The following is a 15,430-nucleotide window of genomic DNA, read 5'->3' as shown; positions in this document are numbered from 1 at the left end:
GTTATCAATCTCTCTCTATTTTTTCTATATATATATATATATATATATATATATATATATATATATATATATATATATATATATATATATATTGGTAACACTTTACAATAAGGTTCATTAGTTATCATTAGTTAACAACATTAGTTAACATGAACTAATAATGAACTGCACTTATAAAGCATTTATTTATCTTTTTTAATGTTAATTTCAACATTTACAGTATACTTTGTATTATATTACCTTAAAATTACAAGAAACGTTGAGTGAAGGTGTTTCTAAAACAGCGGCTTTGACATATTTCTCACTTCCGACTGCTGTTATCAATCTCTCTCTATTTTTTCTATATATATATATATATATATATATATATATATATATATATATATATATATATATATATATATATATATTGGTAACACTTTACAATAAGGTTCATTAGTTATCATTAGTTAACAACATTAGTTAACATGAACTAATAATGAACTGCACTTATAAAGCATTTATTTATCTTTTTTAATGTTAATTTCAACATTTACAATGCATTATTGAAATCTTGTTAACATTATTTAATGCCCTGTGAACTAACATTAACAAACCATGAACAGCTATATTTTTATTAACTAACGTTAACAAAGATTTACTAATGCTGAACAGAGGTGTTGTTCATGGTTAGTTCATGTTAACTAATGCATTAACTAATGTTAACTAATGCAACCTTATTGTAAAGTGTTACCTATATATCTAATCTCATTCACCGCTATATAACTTTACCCAACTAACGACTTCCGCTTCTGAAAAACCCAGAAATGTGAAAGGTCTTTAATGAAATGAACACATGACTTTTGTATCTTGATCTAAAATTATCAGCTCTAAAAAGTAAGAATTACAATGTTCTTCTGATATTACAATGTTTTGAGAGCAATCCCATCTTCACCGATAAACTAGCCTATGTAAACTGAGAAGAATGTCATATACTCGTGATGATACAGTATATTCATGATACACTAGGTAAAAAAATATCTCTGTTGTGGCGTCATAAGGTCTGCTGCAGCTTATTTTGGTCAAGAACCGAACGCTGGCTGACATGTAAAGTGGTCAATCATGAAATATGTGGCATTTTGTGAGTATCTGAAATATGTTTTGCCATCGACAGCCACTTCAGAGTGACACTGGATGTTCAATGTGACAAAAATTCATTTTATTGTGCACTTTGCCAGAAATGGTCCCGCTTTTATTATGCAAAAATATTATTTATTTCTTTTTATTCTGTGGTGAAGTATGAATGGGGCATTTTCTGGCCGTTTTTCATAAGATTTACTCAACCAGTTAACTACCCATGAAATCAAAATTATTTTGTTAAAAGTGTTGTGAAATCCCCAAACCCTCAGCTTTCCCCAATTCCTAAAATCTGATAAGTTTAAAGGAATTGGATGCAACAGTACACAATTTGGTGCATCATGAAATCTGACTCTCAACTCATTCAATATGCTGTGCATAGCATTGAGTTCAGATGAGATTTGATACTCTACGATAACAGAAGATTGGCATAGATTTGTCAATATTAATGTGTTCCCTCGACTTGTCATTATTGGGATAAGTCTTGAACGTAGATGTTTTGGACAGCAAAATAATATAAACATCAAAGGGAAGAACGTTATGAAGAGAACATTAACATAAAAATTTCAGATGATGCATTTTGTGATACAGACAATAACAGTTTAAGAGAAAGAACAGAGAACAACCGTTCTGTTAGGAATAATAATAAGTTCACATGCTGTTATAGTAGCAGATTGTAAGAGTCTTTCGATCTCCATAAAACAAGAGTGCAGTAAACACAAAACCCTTCTATTAAGTGTTTAAAATGCTTAAATATAAAAAATACTGAAACAAGTGATGGTGTATTTTCAATAAATTAAAGGAGTAGGCCTGTGTATTTTTGCAAATCCATACAGCCAGTATTCAAGTCTTCAAAATAATAGTAGAGCTGTAATTTTACTGGAAATGGAAACTGTGCCCGTTTCATGTCTCTCAAAAGTACAGTGAGTATGTAATTTTCAGACACTATTAAAAGAGTTTGAGGAACCCGTCTCGATTTATGAGCTCTTTGGTTCCGAGGTTTGCAAACGAGTGCCGTCTTCCTGTCAATCAGCATGTACAAATGAGACAGGCGCACAGTGGGAGGACGGATTGTCCATTATATTTTAACTGCTCCCACCTCAGAACTGCGACCTCAGCAAAGGAAGACGAAGACAAATTCCCTGACAGGTAACGTCAGCGCTGACATTGGCTGAGGAATTATGAGGCAGACATTTCAGCTCTCAGAAAAGACGTAATTAATCACAGAGGAATATTCAGCTGTGAACACGGGACGCTCACACAAGCTGTTCCACCACGGGACCTCCTATAGCTCTGCATACACCACTGGACTGTAAACATTTCAGCATGGATATCGCTTGATTGATAAACTGAAATCTGCTGACTAAAAACTTCGAACTTTGTGTGAGACTTCAGTGTTGTTGGCCACATAACTTCTAATTAAACACTAAGGGCCCTATCTTGCACCCAGCGCAATTGACTTTGTACACCGACGCATGTGTCATTCCTATTTTGCACCCGCGCAAAGCGCGCTTTTCCCTCCACAGAAGCACGTCGCTAAACTAGTGAATGAACTTGCGCTCCCTGGGCAGTTCAGCGCAAAAAAGGAGGCGTGTTCCGGCGCAAACAATCCCTGGTGCTATTTTGCTGTTCCATTAAACAATTGCGCCACTGACCAGAAAAAACCTAGTCTAAAGTCAGTGGCGCGTTGCGCGTTGTTCATTATGCTATTTTAAGGGCGCATGCTTGACCATAATGTATAGCGTGCACAACGCGCATACACTTTGCTCATGTAATCTACACAGATGCAACAGTTATTTTTGCAAATCATAAATTGTTACACTAAAAAAATATTAACACATGAGATGACGGAAATCATTGTGGTGTGCCACGAAGATGTGAAAAAATAGGCATAAATCTAGCTTACAAATGATTCAGGCTAATTGTAATAATTAAGGATAAGACCTGTTTGCCCAATAGTGGCAAGACATATATGAATATAAGGACATCTGACAAATTGGTTTGTCCGTCAAGAACCAGGAAAAAAAATCGACTGAAAAACAAAAAACTGAAAGACTGAAAAAAAAAAAGACTGTGAAATCACCTTTACCATAATGTACAACATTACAACTTCACTTCTCTGTCTTTCACTGCTCTTACAAGAACATCAGTCTCCTCGGCTGTGAACCGCTCCTGGCGTGCGCCTGGTAAATACGCCATAATAATAGCAATCCATAATGGAACTTGCGCACCTGCTTTTAAAGGGAATGTTGGATGACGCTCGGATTGGTTTATTCACGTTACGCCCAAACCACACCTATGAATAATGAAGCTACTTCAGACCAACCCATTTTAGATTTGCGCCGGGCGCAAGAGCCATTTATCCCGCCGGGAAAATAGCAACAGCGCCGAGACCCGCCCACAAAGTTACTTGCGCTTCGCGCTTTGACACTTGCGTTTCAGATCGTTAAAATAGGGCCCTAAGTGTTCTATTACATTATAATTTAGTGCACATCATTTAATTCCTCTCCTGTAAGAGAGGGCCAAAGAGGGTTTTAAACATTAAAACATTATTTACCAGTGTTTTTTTACATTTTGCCAGACCGAACTTCCCAACCTCAAATGTTGCTAAATTTGACCAAGTGTCATTTAACCAAGTTTGCCGTCAAAATCAAGAGATCTCAATATGAACTCATCAAATATAAATCCCAAGTTACATAACAAAAATTGTAGTTCACATTTCAATTCAATTCACAGTTATTTGTATAGTGTTTTTCACAATACATATTGTTTCAAAGCAGCTTTACAGAAAAATGCATGCGTATACATTACAATTTAAAGTAATTTGTTATCAGAGGAGACTGTCCAAGTTATGGATTTCAGAAATGTTCATATACAAAGCACACAGTTAGCTAACAATGTATTAACAAACACCGTAATAATTTAAGGCACAAACAGTGGGCTCATTGAAGTAAAAAAAACATGATGTTAACAAGGTTTAAGGTATATAGAAAAAATGTATTTAGCATTGGTGCATGTTGAGTAGTTAGTAACGTAATCCATTACATATTTTATAGACTACTTTTGGATTACTTTTAGATTACTAGTGATAGAAATATAGAGAAATAAATATATTCCATTCATTGTTAACAACAACATGAAGTGCATTAAACATTACATTACATCAGGATTTCCCAGATTTTAATGAAAAGCTAAAAATGTCAAATTAAAATGTGTTTAAAGACAAAAGCCTTCCAAAGACAGCAATGCTTATCTCATATCTCATTTTTGCATCATTGTGCATTTGAGGAAGACCGCCGATGTCCTCAGAGGAACCAGTGCAGTAGTCAGTGAAGTTATAAATCCACTGTGGATAAAAAGCATCAGTTACATGACAAGTGACTAACTAAGCATCAAGTCAATTAAGACTCTATCAGGAAGCAAGCTGAATGTAAATAGGGGCTTCGGTTCTCCCTTCATTTGCATGAGTGTGGTTGCGTGCAGTGTGTTTTTGGCCTTACGGTTTTATCAAGGACGCACACACTTACATTGTAGAGAGATCAAATGTGGACACGAGTTGCGTGGGATCTTGTAACAGCAACGAGCCGAATCCACCGCAGAGTCCTTATGAGATAAGATGAGGGAAAATTAGCATGGTCTTATCATCAGGTTCCCGCTCATCAGAGCTCTGAAACACAGCGTGCGCGCGTGTGGTCTAAAGAAAGATCACAGTGCTGGATTCAAAGAAGTTTAATGCAGCTCTACAGATCTGGGATCTTTGACCCATCATCCCCAGAGACGATGAGAAAGCCAGAAATGGAAACTGACACTAGAATGACTTCAAAAATGCCTCATTTATTTTACATGATTGAGATTGGAAGATTGGAAGATTGGAATACTAGTGCACTGCTTACTATGCAATATATACTGTAGGCTATTACCTGCAGCCTTGGTTCCCAAAGTGTTATAAAGAGTTATACGTCAGGAACCAAACCAATCAGCTATACGAGGTTAATCACAACACATATCAGACAAAAAAACAATAAAAGGTTCAAGACTATGTACTTAATAGTTTTAATGAGGGAAAGAACTACAATCCCACGAAGAAGTGCAAATGACAAATATATATATTTATATATATACACTCTAAAAAAATTGTGCTTTATGGCACTAAAAGTGGTTCTTTGGCTCGTAATCATAGGGGAACCACTTTAAGTGCTGTATAGCACCAAATATTGGTTCTTCAGCGGTTCTTCACCAGTTCTTTGGGATGACTGAGGTTCTATATAGCACCGCTACCATATACAGAACCTGTTAAGATATGGTGCTATATAGCACCAAAAGTGGTTCCCCAATGATTACGAGCCAAGAACCACTTTTAGTGCCATATAGCACAATTTTTTAGAGAGTAAACAAATATTTATTTAATAAAGTGGATCTATTATGCCCCTTTTAACAAGATGTAATATAAGTCTCAGGTGTCGCCAGAATGTGTCTGTGAAGTTTCAGCTCAAAATACCTCACAGATCATGTATTATACACCATGTTGTAAATGCCCATTTTTTGAGTGGAAGGGAAAACCTGCATGTATTTGTGCATCTATCTTTAAATGCAAATGAGCAGCTGCTCCCCGCCCCCCTATCCAGAAGAGGGTGGAGCCTTTACAGCTTATGCCTCCGATATGCTGGCAAAAATGCAGATAATAATAATGATGATAATAATAATAATAATAATAATAATAATAATAATAATAATAATAATAATAATAAGTCAGCAGTTATGGGCGGGGCCTAAGCATATGTGACATCACACTGCCAGAATCTGCAGGCTTGTTCTGAGTCACTGCTTGATTTATGTGGATTAAAAAACGAGGATAAAGTGGATTTTTATCATTATAGAGAGTTTGTGGCATAACTTTATTATGCCGTTGACAGTGCTTCTGGCCCGATCTACTTGTCGTGATTCTCTGATTGGTGGAGATTTTGCTACAGAATCATGGGTAATGTAGTTTTTCACCAGAAATTCTACTGTTAAACATGATTATTTAAATAATACGTTGAAATTGTGCAGACTGATGCCTTCAACAAAGGAATATACCATCGATTACCGACCTCACAGTAGGTCTGTCTTTAATGGTATATAAGTTATCGTTATAAATCAATTCCCTATGGAGAAAATGAATGGGATTTTTACTTCAGGAACCAACTGTTGTACTCTATATTGAGTCACATGAACTCATGTTTACTTCAGCGAGCAATCTCCAGTTATCAGAATTTTTTTAAATTTTGTATCCCTAATCAAATATTGTGTAAAATGTATGTATTCGAATCCAGTGATTACAGATGCTATTATATCCGATTTATTAAGTCAAGAGCACTGCATTGTGAGATACATACATTATAATATGGAGTGTGCAATGTTGCATAACTCACATATTGACAAGTGTCTGGCAATTTCATACATACAGAAAATGTGTACATTTGCACAATGTACACACTATATAGGCTACTATCGCAATAGACCCTTTTTGCGCCGACTTCACAATTACGTCACAGCGTTAGCTGGAGGCAAAACAAAGGGAAAACTGAAGGCGGCCAATACAAACCAGCACAGAGTAGGAGCTCAATGTCATCTTTTTGTGATTTTGGGTGCAGAATCGATGGAGTACAGGCTCCAAATTGAAATTTTACTGCATACCTGCTACTACTGCCAGACAAAAAATGACAACAGCTGGTTAAACGCAATAAAATGAGCGGACTGTCTTATACGTGTCCATTTAGCACATAGTTAGGCATCTAATGATCTAAACTATGCACATTCATGTTTTCACCATCAAGTTTACCTAATCTGAGAAATTTCGATATTTAATGTGAATTTTACAAAAAATATTGCTATTTTCAATAAACCTGTATACAAATATCCTTACTAATTTCGGCAAATACATTTTAAAAATGCCCTATATCCCCTTAAAACTGCACAACTGTAGAGTAAAAACATTAGGCTATTAAAAAAGTGATGTGTGTTTATAACAAACTGACATGATATTTTTATAAAATCACACTGAATACCCAGAACAGCTGCTTGCATAAAGTTCAAGGTAAAAATAAGCATTTGCCTATTCTGCCTATGCCGCAGCCGGCCTATGTTCAAACGGAGGTAATGCTGTCAGATCGTCCATCCAAATCTGGTTCCGTCTGTTAAGGTTAACTTTTTAAAATAACAGTCACGGTCCCGGACAAAGAGTGACCTTACATATTCAGATAAAATTACTCCAGTCATTGTTTAAAAACAAGCTCTCTGGCTAGCATTAGTGAAGCGATCAGGGGAATCGTTCTGCCTTCAGCTAAGCTCCGCCCACAAAAAAACATCACAATGTTTACTAACTGAAAAAGGCATGAGTATATGCCATAATAAGAACAGAACATTGCTAGTGCTATTATTTTTACAAATGTAGATTTTAGAGGTACTTATCTTTGCAAAATGTGTCGCCATGATGCCATGTCATTCAGGTCTCAAGATATGGCTCAGGTACAATGCAAGTCTGTGGGATGTATTATCGCCCGCCATAGTCGGGGTTAGAAGTTTGTTCAAACCACTAAGACAAAGCATGAGCAATAGCAATGCTAGCAAACACATCTAATAACCAGAGAGCGTGAAAGCATCTTCAGAAACCCTGTGGCGGACGGCCTGCCAAACAGGAGGAGCATTCCACAGTGTTCACTACATGAATCAATTACCATTTCTGTCTAAATGTCACAGATCTGGACACTAGAGGAGGCGGGTGAAGGGACAGAGGGAGCAAAACAGAGATCAAAGGATCGAGGCAGTTCTGATCCCACAAGGAAAGAGATTTGCAGTGTGCAAATGTTGAGCCGACGCCGTTCTTGGAACATCAGTGCGTCAAAGTGTGTCCGTGTGGGTGAATCTCACCAAAACACGTCCTGCTCACATTTCACCGCAAAACCAAGATTGAGAAACCATTTTGATTTTTCAACATTGTGACAGTATTTTGCAGTAGATGACAATTAAGCTCATTAGTCTGTTATAATAATTATAGTTGGCTTTATGCACACACAATAGAAGTCTGATGTGCTTTCATTTAAAATTATCAATAAACGTTTCTGCAATCTACAATCCCACGGAGCATTGTGAATGACAAATTTAGCATAAATGCTCGCACCACTTAACATCTCGTACCTCACACCTGTCTTTAAAGATTTATAAGTTGTCGTTAAAAATTTTCCTGGGTCGGTTTCTTATAAAACAAGAGTACAGTGTTGATTAGATATCAGACTGATCTATATCTCTGTATCTTTATCCTGATGAATTATGGCCCTTGAGAAGTTGCTCAAGAGTTGTTGTAGGTCAGTGATGACATTAAACCTTCCTAAAGCCATCCGTTCTCCACCTTCAATCCCCCATTTCTCTCTCTCTCTCTTTTTTTAACAGCTCCTCTGCTGCTCATTTGGTATCTCTCATCAAAGCAATTTATCAAAAGTGCAAGCGCAGTACTTCCTCTAATCAGCCCAATCAGGCATTAAGACCCCACCATTCTCTCTCTCTCTCTCTCTCTCTCTCTCTCTCTCTCTCTCTCTCTCTCTCTCTCTCTCTCTCTCTCTCTCTCTCTCTCTCTCTCTCTCTCTCTCTCTCTCTCTCTCTCTCTCTCTCTCTCCATGTTTTATGGGGACTTTCCATAGATATACTATTGTACAAACTGTACACTCACCTAAAGGATTATTAGGAACATCATACTAATACTGTGTTTGACATCCTTTCGCCTTCAGAACTGCCATAATTCTACGTGGCATTGATTCAACAAGGTGCTGAAAGCATTCTTTAGAAATGTTGGCCCATATTGATAGGATAGCATCTTGCAGTTGATGGAGATTTGTGGGATGCACATCCAGGGCACGAAGCTCCCGTTCCACCACATCCCAAAGATGCTCTATTGGGTTGAGATCTGGTGACTGTGGGGGCCATTTTAGTCCAGTGAACTCATTGTCATGTTCAAGAAACCAATTTGAAATGATTCGAGCTTTGTGACATGGTGCATTATCCTGCTGGAAGTAGCCAGAGGATGGGTACATGGTGGTCATAAAGGGATGGACATGGTCAGAAACAATGCTCAGGTAGGCCGTGGCATTTAAACGATGCCCAATTGGCACTAAGGGGCCTAAAGTGTGCCAAGAAAACATCCCCCACACCATTACACCACCACCACCAGCCTGCACAGTGGTAACAAGGCATGATGGATCCATGTTCTCATTCTGTTTACGCCAAATTCTGACTCTACCATCTGAATGTCTCAACAGAAATCGAGACTCATCAGACCAGGCAACATTTTTACAGTCTTCAACGGTTCAATTTTGGTGAGCTCGTGCAAATTGTAGCCTCTTTTTCCTATTTGTAGTGGAGATGAGTGGTACCCGGTGGGGTCTTCTGCTGTTGTAGCCCATCCGCCTCAAGGTTGTGCGTGTTGTGGCTTCACAAATGCTTTGCTGCAGACCTCGGTTGTAACGAGTGGTTATTTCAGTCAAAGTTGCTCTTCTATCAGCTTGAATCAGTCGGCCCATTCTCCTCTGACCTCTAGCATCAACAAGGCATTTTCGCCCACAGGACTGCCGCATACTGGATGCTTTTCCCTTTTCACACCATTCTTTGTAAACCCTAGAAATGGTTCTGCGTGAAAATCCCAGTAACTGAGCAGATTGTGAAATACTCAGACCGGCTCGTCTGGCACCAACAACCATGCCACGCTCAAAATTGCTTAAATCACCTTTCTTTCCCATTCTGACATTCAGTGTGGAGTTCAGGAGATTGTCTTGACCAGGACCACACCCCTAAATGCATTGAAGCAACTGCCATGTGATTGGTTGATTAGATAATTGCATTAATGAGAAATTGAACAGGTGTTCCTAATAATCCTTTAGGTGAGTGTATATTCTCTCCCCTTACACTAACCTAAACATATACTTCACACAAAACTTTCTGCATTTTTACATTTTCCTAAACACATCACTTGTATGATTCCTCATGGCGACATGGCATTCTGATATTGTCATCTTTGAGGGGACATTTTGTCCTCATAACATAGGGTTTACCTGGACCATACACACACACACATAGAGAGAGACTCACACACTTCAATAATCGTAATATATCTGAAACAAAATGAAATATATATATATATAAGATGAAAAACTTTAACTTAAAAAAACAAACTGGACTTTTTTGGTTTGTTTCCTAGGCTGAAAAACATCCAACCCCTTTTGAACGCAATCACAGCTTTCACGGTTTACTTTCCGCTTTCTTGCTAACAACCTTGTAAAATCGCATTTCCGTGACATTATCTGCAACAGTTCTCATGTGGAGGTCAAAGGACGGGTCGTTCACAGAGAACGCATCATGCAGGGCAGTGAAATGGAAAAATACATGCATTTAAAAAAAAAAAAAAGCTGAACTTTTTGCTTGAGTGCTGTGTTTTTAAAATCGTGTTGTGCGAAACCCTGAAAAAAATACACCAGGCGCGAGTGAAATGGTCAAAGACGTCCGTCTAGCACAATGAAAAGAGCAGCACAGTGGAACTCAAAAACACATTCTGTGTGAATTTAATACTAAACAATTAGGATTCTCCCTCTATATGCATCCAGTTCCCATGTGAGTTTTATAGAGTAGCGGATCAGAGTTAATTCTGCACGTATAGCAGGAGATGTGCAGCGTGTTGAACCTTATGACAGGCGGCACAATTACCCTTAATTAAAAACACTTCATGAACAAACACTCCTCTGATTAACAATCACAGCTTGAATTACCCGACACATAAAGCCAGAAACATACTATTAAATACACGAATGCAAATGCTTCTAGTGGCACAAGCTCTCGTTATTAAAAATAAAAGGTTCTTAATTGGCATTGATGGTTCCATGAAGAACCTTTAACATCCATGGAATCTTTCCATTCCACTAAAGGTTCTTTAGGTTTCTAAAAATGTTCTTTTACGAACTGTTAACAAAAATTTCTTTAGGCAGGGAACCAAAAAAGGTTCTTGAATCGCTGTCAAAACCCTCTTTTGGAAGCTTTATTTTTATGAGCGTATATCATGTATCATTGTGTTACACTGGGAAAATTTTTTGTCTTGTTTTCCAGTACAAATATCGAAATATTCTTAAATCATTTACTTGAGACGCAAAAGGACATGAGATATTGAGGGCCCTATTTTAACGATCTGAGTGCATGGTCTGAAGCTCATGGCACATGTGCATTTAGGGGGCGTGTCCGAATCCACTTTTGCTAGTTTAACGACGGACAAGATGGTCGTCGCACCAGGCGCATGGTCCAAAAGGGTTGTACCAGGGTCTCTTAATGAATGATAGGTGTGTTTTGGGCGTAACGTGCAATAAACCTCAAAGTCTCATCTCCCATTCCCTTTAAAAGCCAATTACGCTTGCACCGTGGCATGTGTGTGAGCTGCTGCGCGTCCCTGTGTGTGTGTAATAAGCAGAGTGTACACACGTAGAGTAAGCACATTACTAACACACACTTTAAATAACACAAAATACACAATACTGCGCTATTGATTTTAGACCAGGTTTTTGTTGGTCAAGGGCGCAGTCGTTTTCAGTTCCTCAAAATAGCAACGCGCCAATAATGCTCCACAACACACCTGGTTTTCAGAAGAACAGATGGGCACGAGTGGATTTGCTATTTAAACAATGTGGTGCTGGATGTGAAAATGATAACTGATAGGCTGAAACTAGCGAAAAACCGGGTGTATGATAAGGCCCCGAGTCTTGTTTTCTGAAAAATGTATCAAAATGAAGCAAGTTTATGCTGAAAAAAATACAGAAGAAAAAAAGTGTAAAAGAAGTGAAATTGTTTCCCTTTATTTTTATGATGCCATTGGCAGATATTTTTCTTGTTTTAAGCATAAACTCACTTAATTTTGATAATTTTTTTTCAGAAAACAACACTGAATATCTCGTAATTTTGTATTCATTTAAGAATGTATAGATACACTATATTGCCAAACGTATTGGGACACCCCTCCAAATAATTGAATTCAGGTGTTCCAATCACTTCTGTAAGGCCCGCTCAATCATCCCAATGGAGGCTAACGATCTGCGGGTGAAGGTCTATTGCGCATTCGGTCTTTTCAGCTGGGCAAAGGGATTTAATTCCAATTCATCTTTTATCTGACTCCATTTTATCATAAGCTCGAATTTAAGTTAGAATGCCAATGGGTTATTTGGTCATTTATATTTAATAGTTAACCACACATTTAATTATTCTGTTTAACAGTTTGTTGAAATTATACCCGTTCATAATCTACTAGAGATAGTTAATAATTCCAGAGTAAGGCAGAATAAATCAAAAAGTAACAATTTATTAACAGTCAGGTAAATGTATAAAGCCAATTACATAATCAATTCAAAGATAATCCATACTAGGGATGCAACATTACTGTTAGTCCAGGGTTCAATACATACCTCGGTTTTTACCACGGTTTTCGGTTCAGTTCGGTTCTGATGGCTTGTCACATACATTTTTTGTTATTCTATTCTTAGGTGACAGGAACAGCAAGAGGTTAAGGAGAAAAAATACATTGTTTTATTGCAATACTCTTTCTTTATTTTGCTTAAAAGAATTGAAAAACCTTACTTAAACTTAAAAATTTACTTAAAAAAAAACCTTGTACACATTCCTAGTGTATTGTATAATATAAAATAAATATATATAAAGATTTACACTGGCAGCTCAGAGCTGTACAGCAGCATTTAAGTATGAAATTGAATGAATAAATGTAAAAATAAAACATTACATAGACTTCACTATAAAATATACACTGATTATTATTAAAGCTACTGTATTAGTTTTTCAGTCAAGAGCAGTGAGTGATTTTCTCTTTGTCTTTTGTTGTTGTATTAACATTAAAGGGATAGTTTATTCAAAAATTAAACTTGAGACGCAAAAATTCTGTCATCGATAAATGAATACAGGTTTGGAACAATATTAGAGTGAGTAAATAATTACATAATTTTAGAGGTGAACTGTCCCTTTAAGGGTAGCGTGTTCACTACTGCGCTGCTGTCAATTTAAGACCTCCGTTTATCTAATATACAGACACACGCGATTTTACTTTCTCTTTAGACATAACCGACTGTGTTTATGTTAACCATGTGTGTATTTGAGAGTATTAGCGCAGTAAGACGACTACTTAGTCCAGTAATCACGTGTTTGACAGGTGTTTAGTGCGCGCGCTCGGAAAAGCGCATGTTAAAACCGCGCACGCGAATGAGCCGCCAAGGCTTTAAAACGCATGCAAAGAATGAACTTTCTTGATTGTGAATAACTATAGTGTTCTGTGAGTATAACTCCACCACTAACGTGTGATGTGAATGTATGTCGCGTTGTTCAGTATTGGGATGGAGGCAAATTATAGAATTTGTAGAACAATTTTAAATTCAATGCAAAACCGAAAAAAACGCAATTCACAAGCATGTACTGAACCGTGAATGCCATACCGAACGGTTCAATATTATATTGAGAATTGTGGCATCCCTAATCCATACATAAAATCAAATGCTCTGAAGTAAAGAATAAAATATGGATACCTGACTTCTGAAAATTACATAATGCTGAGCATCTAGGAGACACTCAGCGTTATGGGCTGACTGATGCAAAAGTTTGCGCCCTGACCCTTCTTAAACATCTCCTTAAATACTCAGACCAAGACAGAAATCTCTTTCATATGGAAACGTGTTAACAATGGGAATTTACATTAGTCACTGTCCCATAGACCTGTATTGACGGCAGGAGGTAGACCATTTGGCCGAAGCCACAACCAACGTAATAAGCAAAATATCCCTAAACTCTTAAAACCTTTATTATATTTTGGTTTACTTCTGTGGGGATGAGATCTTTGTACCAGTTGTACAGAGACATTTCAAACGATATCAAATACTGTATAGTGAGAATTCACATTAAACCATACCGGGTGTATTCTGGAGGAGGGATGTGGGAAGATGCAGGTGAAAGGAAAGGCATGTAAATTAAAGTCATTCTCAGATGATTCACTCAGCGTGACGTTGTCTTGGATGGGGACGCTAAATGCATGAGTGAGTTCAGATGCTAATTTCCAGAAAGTGTCCTTTGTCTTCTCAGGGAGTAATTGTTCCTGGCATTTGCTGTTTTTTTCAGTCTTACACTTCCATGGCCACAGGTGTGTAAAATCAAGCACTAGGCATGCAGACGCTTCTACAAACATTTGTGAAAGAATGGGTCGCTCTCAGGAGCTCAGTGAACTCAAGCGTGGTATCGTGATCGGTTGCCACCTGTGCAATAAGTCCATTCGTGAAATTTCCTCACTACTAAATATTCCACGGTCAACTGATTGGTATTATAACAAAGTGGAAGCAATTGGGAACAACAGAAACTCAGTCATGAAGTGGTAGGCCATGTAAAATCACAGAGCGGGGTCAGCGAATGCTGAGGGTCACAGTGCGCAGAAGTCGCCAACTTTCTGCAGAGTCAACAGCTACAGACCTCCAAACTTCATGTGGCCTTCAGATGAGCTCAAGAACAGTGAGTAGAGCTTCAGGGAATGGGTTTCCATGGCCGAGCAGCTCATCTAAGCCTTACATCACCAAGTGCAATGCAAAGCATGTGTGCAGTGGGGTAAAGCACGCCGCCACTGGACTCTAGAGCAGTGGAAACGTGTTCTCTGGAGTGACCAATCACGCTTCTCTGTCTGGCAATCCAATGGACGAGTCTGGGTTTGGCGGTTGACAGGAGAACGCTACTTGACTGACTGCATTGTGCCAAGTGTAAAGTTTGGTGGAGGGGGGTTATGGTGTGGTGTTATTTTTCAGGGGTTGGGCTTGGCCTCTTAGTTCCAGTGAAAGGAACTCTTAATGCTTCACCAAGACATTTTGGACAATTTCATGCTCCCAACTTTGTGGGAACAGTTTGTGGACGGCCCCTTCCTGTCCCAACATGACTGCAGTGCACAAAGCATCGGTCCATAAAGACATGGAGGAGCGAGTTTGGTGTGGAGGAACTTGACTGACCTGCACAGAGTCCTGACCTCACAACATCAGTGCCTGACCTCACAAATGCACTTCTAGAAGAATGGTCAAAAATTCCCACAAACACACTCCTAAACCTTCTGGAAAGCCTTCCCAGAAGAGTTGAAACTATGGGCCAACTCCATATTAAACCCTATGGAGTAGGAATGGGATGTCATTAAAGTTCATGTGCATGTAAAGACAGGTGTCGCAAAACCTTTGGTAATATAGTGTATGTGTACTAGAAAATACAAAAATACAGTGCACAAAAT

This window comes from Gobio gobio (assembly GCF_949357685.1).
Source record: "Gobio gobio genome assembly, chromosome: 1".
In the NCBI taxonomy this organism is placed as follows: Eukaryota; Metazoa; Chordata; class Actinopteri; order Cypriniformes; family Gobionidae; genus Gobio; species Gobio gobio.
This window is presented reverse-complemented; position numbering follows the sequence as displayed.